Source organism: Monodon monoceros, unplaced genomic scaffold, assembly GCF_005190385.1.
Source record: "Monodon monoceros isolate NGI ecotype Baffin Bay Population unplaced genomic scaffold, NGI_Narwhal_1 Super_Scaffold_5, whole genome shotgun sequence".
NCBI classification, from domain to species: Eukaryota; Metazoa; Chordata; class Mammalia; order Artiodactyla; family Monodontidae; genus Monodon; species Monodon monoceros.
The window spans coordinates 9,878,631-9,896,450 of NW_021703782.1; the positions used below are offsets into that span (position 1 = coordinate 9,878,631).

A 17,820-nucleotide genomic window follows, 5' to 3' on the forward strand; every position below is an offset into this window, starting at 1 on the left:
AGAAACAAAAGGAACAAATGGGTGAAAAGGGGAAGTACCTAGAATTGGGCCCCACAAAGAGCCAGTTTTCCCTTCAAGATATTTGAAAATTCTGAAGCTACACAGGGAAGGAGGCTAGGAAGCTAAGAAGAAAGCCTCTGAAAAGCAGAGTGGAGATTTTGGAAGTTTTATCAGTATGAGGAAACACGAATTAGAGTTTCAAGTCTTGCCAGGGGAAGTGGGAAATGAACATACCACACTCTCAGCTGGAAGCCCCTGAGTGACTACACTTCAGTAGCAGGGGCAAATGACAGGGAGGCAGAGACCTATGAAAAATGAAACCCAGCCTCAACTCAGCTCAGTCCCTCACTGAATTAAGGTGATCAGACCCATTTATCTGCTAAGCAGAAGAAAGGGTGAGCTTTCTCTGGAGTAGTAATATAACATCATGTAGAACCTCACCAATATTTTGTAATGTCTACTACTCAATAAAAAATACTAGGCATTCCAAGAGACAGGACCATATGACTGAAAAACAAAAGAAAAATTTACAGTGTTTTGGTAATCCCAGCTATTGGACTTAGTAGACAAGACTGTATATAAGAAATATGTTCAAGAAAATAAAAGATGAAGAATTCCAGAAAATTGGAATCTATCATAAGAGGAACCAAAGAGAAATTCTATAAGTGAAATACATAAATGCTGAAATTAAGAACTTATTAGATATGTCAGAAGATAGAACTGGCAGAATGGAAAACAAGGCAATAGGAAATATCCAAACAGAAGCACACAGATCAAAAAATTCTGAAAAATACAGAAAAGAGCATAACAGACATGTAAAACACATGAAAAAAATCTAAAATATGCATAACTGAAACCTCAAAAGAGGAAAGAGGGAATGAGCAGAGGCAATACATAAAAAGATGACGGCCAAGGATTTGTCAAAACTGATTAAAGATAACAACCCACAGATTCAAAAAGTTCTGCAAATCCCCAGAAGAATAAATATAATTAAAAAAAACACCTAAGCATATCTCATTTAAATTGCTGAAAACCAAAGAAAAACACCTTAAAAGCAGCCAGTGGAAAAAAAGACACCTTACCTTCAACAGAACAACTGTTGTTGGACTTTCGAATACTATAAAACAACAGAATGACTACTTAAAGAGCTGAGAGAAAACAACTGCTCACCATAACTCTATGAACAGCAAAAATACCCTTTATAAGTGAAGGCAAAGTAAAGACATTTTCAGACAGACAAAAAACTGAGAAAACTAGTCACTAGCAAACCTGCACTAGAAGACAAAAGAAAAATAATCTAAGATGAAAATTCAAAAGGAATTAAAAGCAACAAAAGAGGTGAATATGTGGGAGAATATAAATATTCTCTGTATAAACAAAAAATAATGGGGGCTTCCCTGGTGGCACAGTGGTTAAGAATCCACCTGTCAATGTAGGGGACATGGGTTCGAGCCCTGGTCCAGGAAGATCCCACACGCTGCGGAGCAACTAAACCCATAAGCCACAACTGCTGAGCCTGCGCTCTAGAGTCTGCAAGCCACAACTACTGAAGCCTGTGAGCCTGTGCTCTGCAACAAGAGAAGCCACTGCAATGAGAAGCCTGTGCACCATAACGAAGAATGGTCCCTGCTCACTGCAACTAGAAAAACCCCGCGTGCAGCAACAAAGACCCAATGCAGCCAAAAATAAATAAATAAAATAAATAAATTTTTAAAAAACCCTATGCAGAGACAAAAATATGAAAAGTTTAAAAAACAAACAAATGAAAATAATGTCTTAAAATACATACAAAATACATGTAAATTAATATGTGTAATAATAAAATGATAAAGATGGGGGTCAGAGGAACACTAATGGGAGAGTGATCAAAGTTATTATTTTTACTAGAATATTATAAGTCAAGGGTACATATAATTCCTAGGGTAAGCAATAAAAGAATACACAACTAACAAGGTAATAAATAGAGAAATAGAACAATACAAAAGAAGTCAAGACAGCAGAGAAAAAAGAATACAGAACAGTTTGGAAAAACTGAAATCAAGTAATAAGATAGTAGATATTAACCCAAGTACATCACTAAATATAAGCATTATTTATAAATGGCCTAAAGACAATGTAAAAGAGTAAAGTTGCTGGACGAGGTACAAATAAAAACAAAACAAAAAAACCCTATGCCGTTTACAAAGACACGTTTTTCAATATAAGGACAGAGATAGGTTAAAACTAAAAAGACGGCAAACAATAAACAATGAAAGAACCAACCAAAAACAAGACTACACTTTATGACAAGGAGTGTTCCCAGAGATAAAGAAGGTCTTTTCTTAAAGACAAAATAAAAGAATCAATTCACCATGACTAAAAAGTAAATCTAAACATATATGTACCACTTAACACAGCTTTAAATTATTTTAATAAAAAAACAGAAGTAAAATGGGACATACACAAATCCACAATCAGAGTGAGTTTGATACACTTCTCTCAATAAGAAGAGACAGACAAAAATTCTATGAGAAAACAAAAAATCTAAACAAGTCAATTACAAACTTGACCTAAACAACATATTTATAATCATGGCACCCAACAATGAGTGGAACCTATTTAACATACACATGGAATCTTTACCAAAACTGGCCATATTGTAAGTCCTAAAGTAAGCCACAAAAAACTTCTTAGTACTAAAACCAGACTGTTTTATGACTAAAATTGAATTAAGGTAGCTATCAATTACAAAAAGAACCCTAGAAAATACTCAACTGTTTGGCTGTTTGGAAATTAGACAAAAAAACTTCTAAATAACCCATAATCAACAAAGGAAATCATAACTGAAATTTAAATTGTATATAATTATATATTATATGTATTACATTTTAATGTTTATATATATGTATAATCTACATTTAGAATTACGTAGTAAAGACAATAAATAAAATGTCAGCAAAAGCTATACTCAGAGTATAACCTGATATGCATATGTCAGAAAATAAGAAAGCCTGAAAAACAATCAATGGTAAGCTCCATCTCAAGAAGCTGGAAAAAGAATGGCCGATCAAACCTAGAGAAAGCAGAAAAAAGGCAATAATTAGTAAAAGAGGAAAAAACCCACAAATTACCAATATTAGGAACGAAGGACAGAAAATTACTAGAAATATAATGAGGATACTATAAATAATAAATTCGACATGTTAGGATGAAATGAACTAATTCCTTGGAAAAAGATCACAATTTACCAAAAATCATAAAAGAAGAAATATAAAATCTAGTTTTCTATCCACATTTATGAAGAAATTTAAGCCACCATTAGAAACTATCTCCCCAAAAAAACTCCAAGCCAAGATGGTTTCACTAGAAAAAATTTATCAAACGTTTAAGGAAGAAGTTACAGCAATCACATACAAACTCTTCCCCAAAAAAGGAAACTTTCTCAACTCACCTCACACCTCACAAAACCAGCATAATTTTTATAACAAAACCCAACAGGGACTATATAAGAAAGGAAAATCACATTTCATGACCATAGATGTAAAAATCATAACCCAAATTAGTAAATTAATCCAGAACAATATAAAAGAGAATAATATATCACACCAAATAAAGTTTTGTTCCAAGGATACAATGCTGGTTAACATTTGAAAAATCAGTTAATGCAATTAATGGCATTCACAGAAAAAGGGCAGGAAATCACACAATCTATTCAACAGAGGCAATAAAAGCATTTGATGAAATCCAACACCCATTTATTATGAAAACTCTTAACAGACTAAGAAGGGAATTTCCTCAATCCTATAGAAAGCATATACATCAAACCACAGCAAACCTCATACTTTGTAGTAAATGACTGAAAGCGTCCCCTGAGATCAAAGATGAGGCAAAAGTACCTGTTATCACCACCCTATTAAACACTGTATTGGAAGTCCTCGCTAGGGCATCAAGAAGAAGTAAAAGGTAAAGGATTAGAAGGAAAGAAATACAGAGAGCAGTTCTCCTGGGTTCACTTACCTTGCTGTTCTCCACCCAGGAGCCCCTTCCTAATAAAGTCTCTTGCTTTGTCAGGGAAAAAAAAGAAAGAAAGAAAGAAAGAAGAAATAAAAGGTATATAAACTAGGAAGAAACTGTCATTATTCACAGATGACATGTGCTCCAGTTACCAAATTTGTATCTCTCAGTTCCAAACTCACCCTTCAACACATGCTCTGTGATAATGAATGGGACTCCTTTCATCATTTCTTCTTTACAGTGAGCATGATTTTAAACTGTCTCAATAGAGTGTTGGAGAAATACTGCAGGATGAAGGGGGCTTCTCTTGTTGGTTGGGGCTGCTGCATAGTCAGCAGTGTAAATGTGAGGAAATCTATGCCCATGTGCCTAGAATGATCCTTCATCAACCTCACAGTCCCAGCCCAGCCTAGTAAACACCTTCCTGTAGCCCTCCCAAAATAGACACTGTAGGCTCAAGGCCTCCTGCCTGCAGCAGTGCCCTGACTCTCTCTATTTACCCAATACTTGCCTATGCCCCTGAAGGGTTGCGTCCTGCTTGCCTGGTAACTGTGGACCAGCTCTGGCCCAAGCAACCCTGTGATGTCCTCTGCTACCTAGTGAGCTGTAACTATATCCTGTACAACTAAGGTCTTAGCCTTGGGGTGGGGGCCCCTTCTAAGATTGTCCCTCAGCCCTAGAGAACCCTGTAGAGCTCTCTATATATCTTATAATTATTCTTCTTTAATAGTTTATTAATTCTTCATATTACACTTCCCTTGTTTAAATCACTGAGTGGTTCTGTCTCCTAATTGAACCAGACTAACAAAACATGGTTGTTACAAAGAAAATCTAAAGTAATCTATAAACCATCAAATAAATAAATTTAGAGTCACTGGATACAAAGTCAATATAGAAAAAAAAATCAACTGTATTTCTACAGTTGATAGAAATACAACTGTAGTAAATACATTAAAAATAAACTTCAAAAAAAGCCAAAAGAGGAAATTAAAAAGCAATTCCATTTATAAGAGCACTAAAAAGAATAAATACTTAGGAATAAATTTAACCAATGTGATGCAAAACAGAAAACTACAAAATACTGTTGAAAGAAATCAAAGAAGACCTAATAAACATAAAAACTTCCCATATTCATGGATTGGAAGACTTAGTGTTGTTAAAATGGCAATACTCCATAAACTGATCTACAGATTCAATGTAGTCCCTTCAAAACTCCCAATGGCCTTTTTTTGCCAAAATGGAGAAGCGGATCCTGAAATTCATATGGAATGCAAGAAACTCCGAACAGTCAAAACAAACTTGAAAATAAAGAACAAAAAGTTCCCACTTTAAAACTTATTACAAAGATATAGTAACCAAAACAGTATGGTACTAGCATAATGCTAGACATACAGACCAATGGAATACAACTGGGAATCCAGAAATAAACCTTCACATGTGTGTCAATTAATTTTCACAAAGGTACCAAGACCACTCAATGGGGCGAAAATAGTCTCTTCAACAAATGGTGCTGAGACAACCGAGTATTCACATGCATAAGAATAAAATTGGCTGATTGCCTCACATCACATCCAAATTAACTCAAAATGGATCAAAGGCCTAAATGTTAAGAGCAAAATCTATGAAACCTGTAGAAGAAAGCATAAGGGTAAGTCTTCATGACCTTGGATTTGTCAATGGTTTCTTAAACACCAAAAACACAAGCACAAAAGAAAAAATAAATTGGACTTCATCAAAATTAAAACCTCTTGTGTATTAAAGGACACTATCAGAAGGAGAGTGAACAAGACAATCCACACAGTGAAAAATATTTGCAAATCATATCTGATAAGGGTCTAGTGTCCAGAATACATAAAGAATTCCTGTAACTCAACAACAAAAAAAAAAACAAACCAATTTTTTAGATGGGCAAAAACACTTGAACAAACATTTCTCCAAAGGAGTCATGCAATGACCAAATAAGCACATGAAAAGATGATCAATGTCATTAGTCATTAGGAAATGCAAATCAAAACCACAATGAGATACAACATCACACCCACAACCCCATCTAAAAAACAGAAAATACCAAGTGTTAGTAAGAAATCAGAACCCCCATACATTTGCTGATGGGAATGTAAAATAAGGCAACCACTAGAGAAAACAGTTTGGCGATTCCTCAAGAAGGTAAACATAAAATTACCACATGATCCAGCAATTCCACTCCTAGGAATATATCCAAAATAATTTAAAATCATGTTCAAGCAAAAATTTGTATATGAATGTTCATATCAGAGTAGCATTATTCATAATAACCAAAAAGAGCAAAATAAACCAAAAGCAAAGGGAAGGAAATAATAAAGAAGAGAAATCAATGACACTGAAAACAAAGAAGGGCAATAGGAAAAAAAAAAAAAAAATCACTCAACCCAAGAGATGGTTCTTTGAAAATATCAGTAAAATTGATAGGCTTCTATTAACAATGATTAAAAAAAGAATGAGAGAAAGGAACACAACTTACCAATATCAAGAATGAAAGAGGATATCACTAGAGACTGCCGACATTAAAAATACAATAAGGAATATTACAAACAACTCTATGCACGTAAACTAGACAATTTAGATGAAGTGGACCAATTCCTCAGAAGCCAGACTACCAAAACTCACCCAAGATGAAACTGATAATCTGAATAGTCTTCTAACTATTCAAGAAATTGAATCTGTAGTTTAAAACCTCCTAAAAAAGATATCCAGGCCAGATGGTTTCACTGGTAAAATCTAACTAACAATTTTAAAAGAATACCAATTCTACACAATCTCTTCCAGAAAATAGCAGAGAACTAATCCCAACAAATTCTATGAAGTCAGGATTACTTAATATTAAAGCCAAAGATAATACAAAGGAAGAAAACTACAGACCAATACCCCCAGTGAACAAAATGCAAAATTCCTTAACAAAATAGTAGCAAATCAAGTCCAAAAATAGATTAAAAGCATTATATACCACAACCTAGTACGGTTTGTTCCAGAAATCCAAAGCTGGTTCCATATTCAAAAATCAATCAATGCAATCCACCAAATCAACAGGCTAATAACAAAGAAAAAAATCACATGATCATACCAAATGATGCAGAAAAAGCATTCATGATTTTCAAAAGTTTCCAGCAAAGTACATACAGAAAGTAACTGCCTCAACTTGATAAAGTACATATACAAAAACCCTACAGTTAACATCATACTTTGTGGTGAAACACTGGATTCCTACCTTTAAGATTGGAAACAAGGGAAGAATGCCTGCTCTCACCACTCTTACTCAGCATAGTACTAGAAGTCCTATCAGCACAATAAAACAAGAAACAGAAATAAAAAGTGTAAAGATTGGAAAAAGAAAACTGTCCCTATTTGCAGATGACATTACTGTCTACATAGAACATCTCAAGGATTCTCAAAAAACACTTTTAAATTAGTTTAAAAAAAAAGAAGAAAAAATGTATTCATCCTAGAATTAATAAGTTCAACAAGGTTGCAGAATACAAGAAAAACATACCAAAAAATTGTATTTCTATATACAATTGCATTTTTATATATAATGAGCATGTAGAAACTAAGTTAAAACAATATATTTATAATCACATTTATTTTTAAAGAAAGAAACACCTGGGTATATGTCCAACAAGACATGTGTAGGGCTTGTATGCTGAAAACTATAAAATGCTGATGAAATCAAGGAAGATACAAATAAATGGACAGATATACAGTTATACTGGTTTGCTAGGGCTGCTGCAACAAAGTCCCACAAACTGTGTGGCTTAAACAACAGAAATTCATTGTCTCACATTTCTGGAAGCTAAAGTCTGAGATCAAGGTGTTGGCAGAGCCATGCTCCCTCTAAAGGTGCTAGGGAAGGATCTGTTCCAGGTATCTCTCCTAGCTTCTAGAAGTTCCTTGGCTTGTGGCAGCATAAATCCGATCTTCACACAGCATTCCCCCTGTGCCTCTTCACATATCTTCCCTCTATGTGTGCCTGTGTCCAAAATTCCCTTTTATAAGGACACCAGTCATACTGGAGTAGAAGTACCTCAGTACTCCACTACTCCAGACCCTATTTCCAAACAAGGTCACATTCTGAGGTACTGGGGGTTAGGGCTTATTAGGGGGACTCAAGTCAATCCATAACAACACTGTTCATGGACTGGAGATTCAACATGTAGGGTGTCAATCTTCCCCCAAATGATCCCTAGACTTAATGAAATTTCTGTCAAAAGCCAGCATGCTTTTAGGAGCTAAAGACAAGCTTATTCTAAAATTTATATTAAAAAAACAAAAGAAGTAGAATAACTGAAACAATTTTGAAAAAGAAAGTGGGAAAAATCATGCTCTCCAATTTTAAGACTTACTATATAGCTAACAGTAATCAAGACACTGTGGTATTGGTGGTAAAATAGAAACAAAGATAAAACAGGACAGAATACAGAAAATAGATATAAATCCACACAAGAATAACCAACTCATTTTTCACAAAGAAGCAAAAGCAATTCAATGGTGGAAGGATAGATAGTCTGTTCAACAAATATCCACTAGCTAAAGCTAGTGGATATTCACAGCCAAAAAAATGAAACTTACTTTACACAAATTAACTCAAAATTGATCGTGGATTTAAACGTAAGACATAAAGCTATAAAACTTAAGAGAGAGAGAGAATCTTCCAGACCCAGGCTGAAGAGTTCTTAGAAATGACACCAAAAGCACAGCCCATAAGAGGGAAAAGAAATTGGTAAATAGAACTTCATTAAAATTTAAGACTTCTGTTTTCCTAAAGACCTTGTTAAAAGGATGAAAAGGCAAGCTATAGACCAGGATAAACTATTTACAAACCACATATCAAACAAAGGATTTGTATCTAGAATTTATAAAGAACTCTCAAAACTCAAAAGTGAAAAACAAATCAATTGAAAAATGAACTAAAGACATGAACATTTTATCAAAGAGAATATATGAATGGCATATGAAAAGATGTTCAATATCATTAGACATGAGGGAAATACAAATTAAAACCACATGAGATACCACATCATATTATAAAAGCTGAATAAAAAATAGTGAAAATAGTAAATGGTGGTAAGAATGCTGAGAAAGTAGATCTCTCATACATTGCTGGTGGGAATGTACAATGGTACACCTGCTATGGAAAATAGCTGAGCAGTTTCTTAAAAATCCAAACATATGCTTATCATACGATCCAGCAATCACACTCCTGGGCATTTATCCCCCCAAAAGGAAAACTTATGTCTGCACAAAAACCTGTACAGGAATGTTCATAACAGCTTTATTTGTAATAGCAAAGAGCTGGAAAAAACTCAGTATCTGTCAATGGATGATTAAACAAATTGCAGAACATCTATATAATGGAATACTACTAAGCAACTGAAAACAATGACTACTGATACATGCAACAACTTGGATGGATCTCAAGGGTATTATGCTAAATTTAAAAAAGCCAGTCTCAAAAGATTATATATACTATATGATTCTATTTATATAAATTCTTGAACTGACAAAATTATAGGGCTAGAGAACAAATTAGTGGTTACTTGGAAATAGGAAAGGGGGGAGGGAGAAAGGAAGCACAAGGGAGTTCCTCGGTGGCACTAAAACAGTTCTGTATCTTAACCAAAGTGACGGCTACACGAATTTATACGTGTGATAGAACTGCAAAGACAATATACACACATGTACATGTGCATTCACAGACACAAAAATGACTACATGTAAAAACTGGTGAAATATGATAAGGGCTATAGATTGTACCAATGTCAACTTCCAGGTTTTGATACTGTATAATAGTTACATAAGATAGGAAGACTGGGGGAAAACTAGGTACAGTACAAAGAATCTCTCTGCACTATTTTGATGTATGTACATACATCATACATATATGCATATGTATGCCTTAAGTGAGTCTCAAACTTGCGTGGTCCTCAGCAATGCATACAATACCAACTAATCCAATATCGTGATATTACTATGTTAGTAAAACCTCCATTTGTGAGCCCCATCATGAATTATAAAATTGACTTGAGTGACTATTTTGTGCTGCTTGCACTGAGTCTAAAGCTGTAAGTTTATGCTTCTGCCACTTGTTAGCTGTAAGTACCTTGTGCTGTATCTCAGCTAGCATTTACTGACACTTACTACAGGCTAGGCAGTGTTGTAAGTGCCTCACACATCTTATTTAATCTTCTCAACAATCCCATAAGGTAGGTACTATCATTAGTCATCCCATTTTATAATACACGTGAAAAACAATGAGACACAGAAAGGTAAGTAGCTTGCCCAAGATCACATAACTACAAAGACAGTCCCAAGAGTTAAACCTCTGCATTCTTATCCAGAGGCCTTGAGCTTAACCAATTTGTTCTATGTAACCTCTGTAAATTTCAGGTTTTTCCTCTGTAAAATGGTCTTATTACATACAAATAAGAATAGGGACTTCCTTGGTGGTGCAGTGGTTAAGAATCCGCCTGCCAATGCAGGGGACACGGGTTCGAGCCCTGGTCTGGGAAGATCCCACATGCCGCGGAGCAACTAAGCCCGTGTGCCACTGAGCCTGTGCTCTACAGACCACAAGCCACAACTACAGAGCCTCAGTGCCACAACTACTGAAGCCCGCGCGCCTAGAGCCCGTGCTCTGCAACAAAGAGAAGCCACTGCAATGAGAAGCCCGTGCACCACAACGAAGAGTAGCCCCTGCTCACCACAACTACAGGAAGCCCGCATGCAGCAACAAAGACCCAATGCAGCCAAAAATTTAAAAAACTTTTTAAAGATTAAATTAAATTTAAAAATAGAGTACAGGGCTTCGCTGGTGGCGCAGTGGTTGAGAGTCCGCCTGCCAATGCAGGGGACACGGGTTCGTGCCTCGGTCCGGGAAGATCCCACAGGCCGCGTAGCGGCTGGGCCCGTGAGCCATGGCCGCTGAGCCTGCGCGTCCGGAGCCTGTGCTCCGCAAGGGGAGAGGCCACAACAGTGAGAGGCCCACATACCGCAAAAAAAAAAAAAAAAAGAGTACAGAACCCAGTAAAAGACATTTTAAAAGGAGATTAGGAAAGAGTTGCAAATTAATAAAGCCGCAGAAGGCCTATTTGATGGACATGAGGAACCCTGCTGATTTCCCATTCTCAACTCCCAAGTGAGAAAGTCAATTGTCAATTGGAATGGTGTTTTTAAAAAGCAAAACAAAACATGCATGAATCTCTAAATCACTATGCTGGGTGAAAGAAACCAGACATAAGAAAGTAGATACTATATTAATTACATTTATATAAAACTCAGAAAATGAAAACTAATCCATAATGACAGAAAGCAGATCAGTGGTTGCTTGGAACAGGGAGCCCACTCAGGGAGGTGGACTACAAAGGGACACAAGGAAGCTTTTGAGGTGATGGAAATGTTTTATATCTTGATAGTGGTGATGGTTTCACGGATGTATACATCTGTCAAAACTCATCAAATTGAACACTTTAAATGGGTGCAATTTATTGTACACAAATTACACCTCAATAAAGCTGTTACATAAAAACAAAAAAAATTAATATTTTTCAAATAAGCAAACTGCCTTGATTTTAACCCTAACAATTTTTAACCTCAGCAAAATCAAAATTAAATGAGCTAGGCTGAATACTGCAAAGTTGAGAATATGTTAAGATAAGGAATACTATCAAAGCTCTATAAAGGAGAAAAAAGGAACTTTAGCTGATTAAATTTTTAAAAGATTCTTACTGAGTACTCCCCTAAGCAGTAATACTTTTATTCACTAAATTAAGACCAGGGTATACAAAGTTTACAAACTGAAAAGTAACTTTCTAAAATTAAATTTCTGCTTTCTTCAACAAAGGTGCAAGACATGGAACCTTCTATTCTTTGTTCAGATTCAAATCAACCAAGCCTTTGTGCTCTCATTCTCTTTCTTCTTTGAAATTTCCATTCCTGTTACCATAGGAACCTTCTAGCTGACAAGCCCTCAAGCATAGCAACAGCCTAAGCTTAGCAAGGAGTGTGAAAAGGGGACAGAGTCAAAGGCCAAAATTGGACTCAAGAGAATCAGAATTCCAATCTTTGTCACTCTACAAAGGGTCTGATAACCATAGAAACTGTATCCTACTAGGTTTGGGAATATTATGACTAAATTCACTAAATGTGAAACCAAATGTGGAATGGCATTGAAAATTCAAAAATGGTATTCATTCTATTTTAGATCCAAATTAGAGTGAGAAATTATTAAAAAACAACTTTTTAGAATAATTTTAAGTGATTAAAAATAAGACCTTTTAAAAACTTTTTTGTAACAATAAAATTCCTAATGAGAAAAGGTCTAAAACTTTAAGAATTATACTTTATATATACATATTAAAAAAATTCTAGGTTTGCAATAAAATACCTTTAATCCCACAGATTTGCTTTTCTTTTACAAATCTTACTTTTTAAAAATGTCTTATGACAGCATATTAAATACTTTCCAATATTCTTTCAGTGCGCTGGTTTGCAGAAAGATGACATTATCACAGGCGTATATTTATCTTCTTAAGTCAAAGGGGAGTTTCCAGAGCTGCCCATAAAATTTGACTTTTCTTCAGGAAGTAAACTTTTTTCAAATATCCTGAACAGTTGTAAATTATGGTCTGTCTCAAAAGATAAAACTTCACAGGCTTCCCTGGTGGCACAGTGGTTGGGAGTCCGCCTGCCGATGCAGGGGACGCGGGTTCGTGCCCCGGTCCGGGAAGATCCCACATGCCGCGGAGCGGCTGGGCCCGTGAGCCATGGCCCCTGGGCCTGCGAGTCCGGAGCCTGTGCTCCTCAAGGGGAGAGGCCACAACAGTGAGAGGCCCGAGTACCGTAAAAAAAAAAAAAAAAAAAGATAAAACTTCACAAACCAAATTCCACCACACTTAGTAATTTAATTTAAAATAAGTATTTTTAAGGCATTCCTTTAAAGTGATTTGTCACAGAAGAAAATCAATCATAATTTTAAAAGCTATTTTTTTCCTATAGTCAGAAATAACTAAATGCAATTAACTCTCCACTACTTGTGTGTACATTTTTCAATTTAGAAGTTTCTTAATTCCTGGTTGGTTTCCCTGTCACACAATAGGCTTCTCAATCCAATTCACTAGATTGTTGTTTGCTTAGGGAAAACCACCTTATTAATATTAACCTAAACAAAAGATAATAAGAGAGGTAAATCTGCTGGATAATGCATATATTCTAAAGATATAAGCAATGAATTTCAAGAATAAACATAATCAAAGAAATTTCATTTCCTAAGAAGCCTATCCACAAAATGTTAATTATTGGTAGAAAGGGGTATATTATTCTCTTAAAAACAAACAGAAAATCCACCTTTCAAGGTTAATTCAAATATGATCTGCAGCTATCTGTAGCTACATATGATCCTTTTCTCTTTTGAATCCTCTTAGCACTTTATGCCTATTTATGGCATTTACCAAGTTCTTCCTTAAGTTTCAGTCATTCAATCAAAATACACTTAATAAATACTAAGTCTTAGACACTGCAACTGGGAGGTAGACAAAAAAGGACAGCTGAGATTTTTAAAAATAAAGTTTCTGAACTAATTTTACTATTTTGAAAACACAATGTGTTTCTTACAGAAAAATCAGAAAATACTGATACAAACATTAAATGAAAAACATAGAAAACACAAATAAATTGTGCTAATTCAGGAACAATCACTGTTGGCCTTGGCAAAAATCTCTCCAGATCACTTACTCTACATGAACATGCTTTTTTTTCTTCAACAAAAACAGGATGATACTACACGAAATGTTTTATTATCCACTCCTTCTTTTTCTACTTATTAATGCATCAAGTACAACCATTAGAATATGACAGGCAAAGATGGAGATGAGACTATTAAGGCAGAAAGAACATGAGAGGTCTAGAGATGAGAGTTGGTTTGCTTTATTTTTTTCTTAATTACCCCACTTATAAGTCTAAACACAATGTTGAAAGCTTCAAGTCATTCTGATCTCCACTCCCCCCACCCCCTGCCAAAAAAGGGCAAAGTAAAATATTAGCGTTCACAGGAAAGTGGTATCTTTGGTATTGGTATGAGGATTACCATTACCATCGCCAAAAAGCCCATCACTATTTATCAATTACAACTCCAAGAGATTAAGTGCTTAGGTACAGCACTATAACCACAACCATGACTACCACCACCTCTTACAGAAGACAGTTTATAAAGTTCATTAACTCACTCAAACATTTCTTTAGCAATTATTATGTGTTAGGCACTATGTTAGCTGCTGGCCCTACAAAGATGAATAAGGACATCAACAGCAAGCTCTGCTTTCAAAAGCAAATGTCCTTCAGTAAGAACTGAATTTAAAAAATGAGGACAGGGGCTTCCCTGGTGGTGCAGTGGTTAAGAATCCACCTGCCAATGCAGGGGACACGAGTTCGATTCCTGGTCCGGGAAGATCCCACATGCCACGAAGTAACTAAGCCCATGCACCACACTAAGTGAGCCTATGCTCTAGAGCCCGCGAGCCACAACTACTGAGCCCACGCACCTAGAGCCCGTGCTCTGCAACAAGAGAAGCCACTGCAATGAGAAGCCCACGCACCACAATGAAGAGTAGCCCCCGCTTGCCACAACTAAAGAAAGACCGTGTGCAGCAACAAAGACCCAATGCAGCCAAAAATTAAATAAATAAATAAATAAAATTTATTAAAAAAAAATGAGGACAATCTCGTACCCATTAGAATGGCTATTACTCCAAAACAAAACAAACAAAGAAACAAAAAACTCAGAAAATAACTAGCACTGGTAAGGATATAGAGATATTGGAACCCTCGTGCACTGTTGGTAGAAATGTAAAATGGAGCAGCTGCTATGCAAAACTGTGGTGGTTCCTCAAAAAATTAAACATAGAATTATCATATTATCCTGAAATTTCACTTCTGGGTGTGAAAAAGTTTAAAGCAGAGAAACAGATATTTATACATCCATATTCATAGCAGCTTATATTCACAACAGCCAAAAAAGTGGAAGCAACCCAACTGTCTGATGAATTAATGGCTAAACTAAATGTTTTGTATATACATACAATGAAATATTATTCAGCCTTAAAAAGGAAGGAAATTCTGACACATGCTACAACATGGATGAATCTTGAAGACATTATGCTAAGTGAAATAAGCCAATCACAAAAGGACAAATATTGTATGATTCCACTTAAATGAGGTACTGGAGTAGTCAATTTCTTTTTGTTTTTGGCCAAGCGGCCCAGCTTGTGGGATCTTAGTTCTGCTACCAGGGACTGAACCTGGGCTCGCAGCAGTGAAAGCACGAAGTCCTAACCACTGGACCACTGGGGAGTTCCCTGGAGTAGTCAAATCCAGAGAGAAAGAAAAAAAGAAAGAAAGAATGGTGGTTGCCAGGGACTGGGGAATGGAAGAATGGGAAATTATTGTTTAATGGGTACAGAATTTTAGTTTTGGAAGCTGAAAAAGTGCTGGAGAAGGATAGTGTGATGACATACCAAGGCAACTGTACTTAATGCCACTGAACTGCACACTTAAAAATTGTTGGGATGGGGGAATTCCCTGGTGGTCCAGTGGTTAGGACTCTGTGCTTTCACTGCCAAGGGCAGGGGTTCAATCCCTGGTCAGGGAACTAAGATCCCGCAGGCCGCACGGTGTGGCCAAAAAAACCCAAAAAAGATTGGAATGGTAAATTTTATGTTATGTATATTCTGCCATAATTAAAGAAATCTTTTTGAGGAATATCTATAAACGCTACTATGGAATATCCAGGATATATTGTTAAGTGAAAAAAGCAAGGTAGAGAAAACAAACAGTATGACACTATATCAAAGGAAAGTGAAAGAATATATAAATATAGACACTGCATAAACATTTTATATAATTGTTATATTATATTTATAATTTTTAATGGAAGGATAAACAAAAAAACTTTTAAAAAAGACTACCCCCTAAGGGAAGGAAAGAATAAGGTGGAGGGGAGACGGCCAGAAACTAGACTTCTCTGATTGTACCTTGTCCTATATATAAAGTTCTGAAACATAATTATAAAACAAACTTAAGCAAAAAAAAAAAATTTTAAGTCATTCTTTAAAATCAAAATGAAACACAAACCTAAACTGTGTATTGAATTAAACCAAACAGAGAAGTACTTAAGTAACTTAAAACACAGTAATTTGACTGTACATCCTTGGTGAAATACATCCCTAAGGACTAAAAGAAGTAGAAAGAAATCTAAAACTGCTTTCAGTAATTACATTGTTAGTAATAATATTGCTATTATTCTGAAATTATATAATGTCTCTATATAATAAGGTTTCAGTATAAGAGAAAAACAAAACTAAAATTTTAAACTGTTAAATAAAAACTCTGCAATATGATTTAATTGCAAGTATCAGTATAAACTCATGATGTACTTTCTTTTTAAAAAAGTACTTCCTAGCTCTGTCTATGAAAAGGCCTAAAAATGACTAACCTAGTATCAATAAGCGTAACACCCAGATAGCAGTCCGTGAAAATCCTTTCCAACTAAAAGGAACCAGTGCTCCCTAAAAAACCTGATAATTCAAGGTCTAAGGCAGAATTTTATGAAATGAGGTTAGATCATACCAGAAAGCAAGGAAGCTATTAGAAACCACTAGGGTAGTGTCAAATACACTTAGGAGCTACCTTGAAGCAGCTCCCACTACCAAAGACAGGACAATTTGAGCCCTAATAAAATAATAACTGCAATGGACTGAAACACATCAAATATGGTAAAAATCCATGAGTTCATAATGATACTTAAAAAAAAGACCTCAGTCACTTTTGAAAGATTCTTGTGAATCAATTTATTATCCTAAAAACTAATAAACAAAGGAAAACAATCAAGTACTTATCCTGTCCTTCTTATAAAAACTGAACACAAGAGTAACTTAATAGTCCAATAGTCAAAAAGAGGAAGTTTCTGTTTATAAAGTAGTCTGGCTGAGAAATGAAGAATGACAGAACTAGAATATCACCATTTTGCAAACCCCTGATAAAATTACTGACCTAAGAGATGATCGATGGCTGCTAAAATTACAGAGTAACAAGCAGACATTATGTGCCTACGAAGTATTCTTTCAAAACAAAAACAGAGACAGAGGAACATGGTAAATAACATCACAGGGATGCAATCTGCAAAATAAAACTATGAGAAATAGGGCAAACATACTACAAGAAAAAAGGGAGAGGGGTAAGGGAAAGAGAAACTATAAACTGAGACATCAATTGAATGCATTGCATGATCTCTGATTTGAAAAGTCAACTGTAAAATAAACTGTGAAATTCTAAGAGTAATTTAAACATTAATTGTACATCTGATGATACAGGTATGATGTTTACATATTTTGAAAGAGTCCTTACTTTATAGAGATATATACGGAAATATTTATGGATGAAATTATGGTGTTTGGGATTTGCTTTAAAGCAACCCAGGTGGGTGTGCAGTCATAAATGAAACAAAACTAGCTATGTGTTGATAATTTTTGAAGCTGGATGATGGGTATATGGTGTTCATTATATCACTCCATACATTTCTATCAATATATAACTGAAATTTTCCATAATAAAAAGTTACGGGGAGGGACTTCCCTGGTGGTCGGTCCAGTGGTTAAGAATCTGCCTTCCAATGCAGGGGACACGGGTTTGATCCCTGGTCGGGGAACTAAGATCCCACATGCAGAGGGGCATGGTAAGACCAGGAAATCATTTTAACTATTTAAGAAAATTCAGATACTGTAAACCACCAGCCTAAGGCTGAAC

The 17,820-nt window shown here is 35.5% G+C and overlaps 1 protein-coding gene across 1 annotated transcript in view; it reads right to left on the bottom strand.

Moving 5' to 3' along the window:
* The window catches only part of FZD3 (frizzled class receptor 3), an 89,511-nt gene that overhangs the window by 61,189 nt on the left and 10,502 nt on the right, over window positions 1-17,820 (bottom strand). The gene's annotated exons all lie outside the window — the stretch shown is intronic.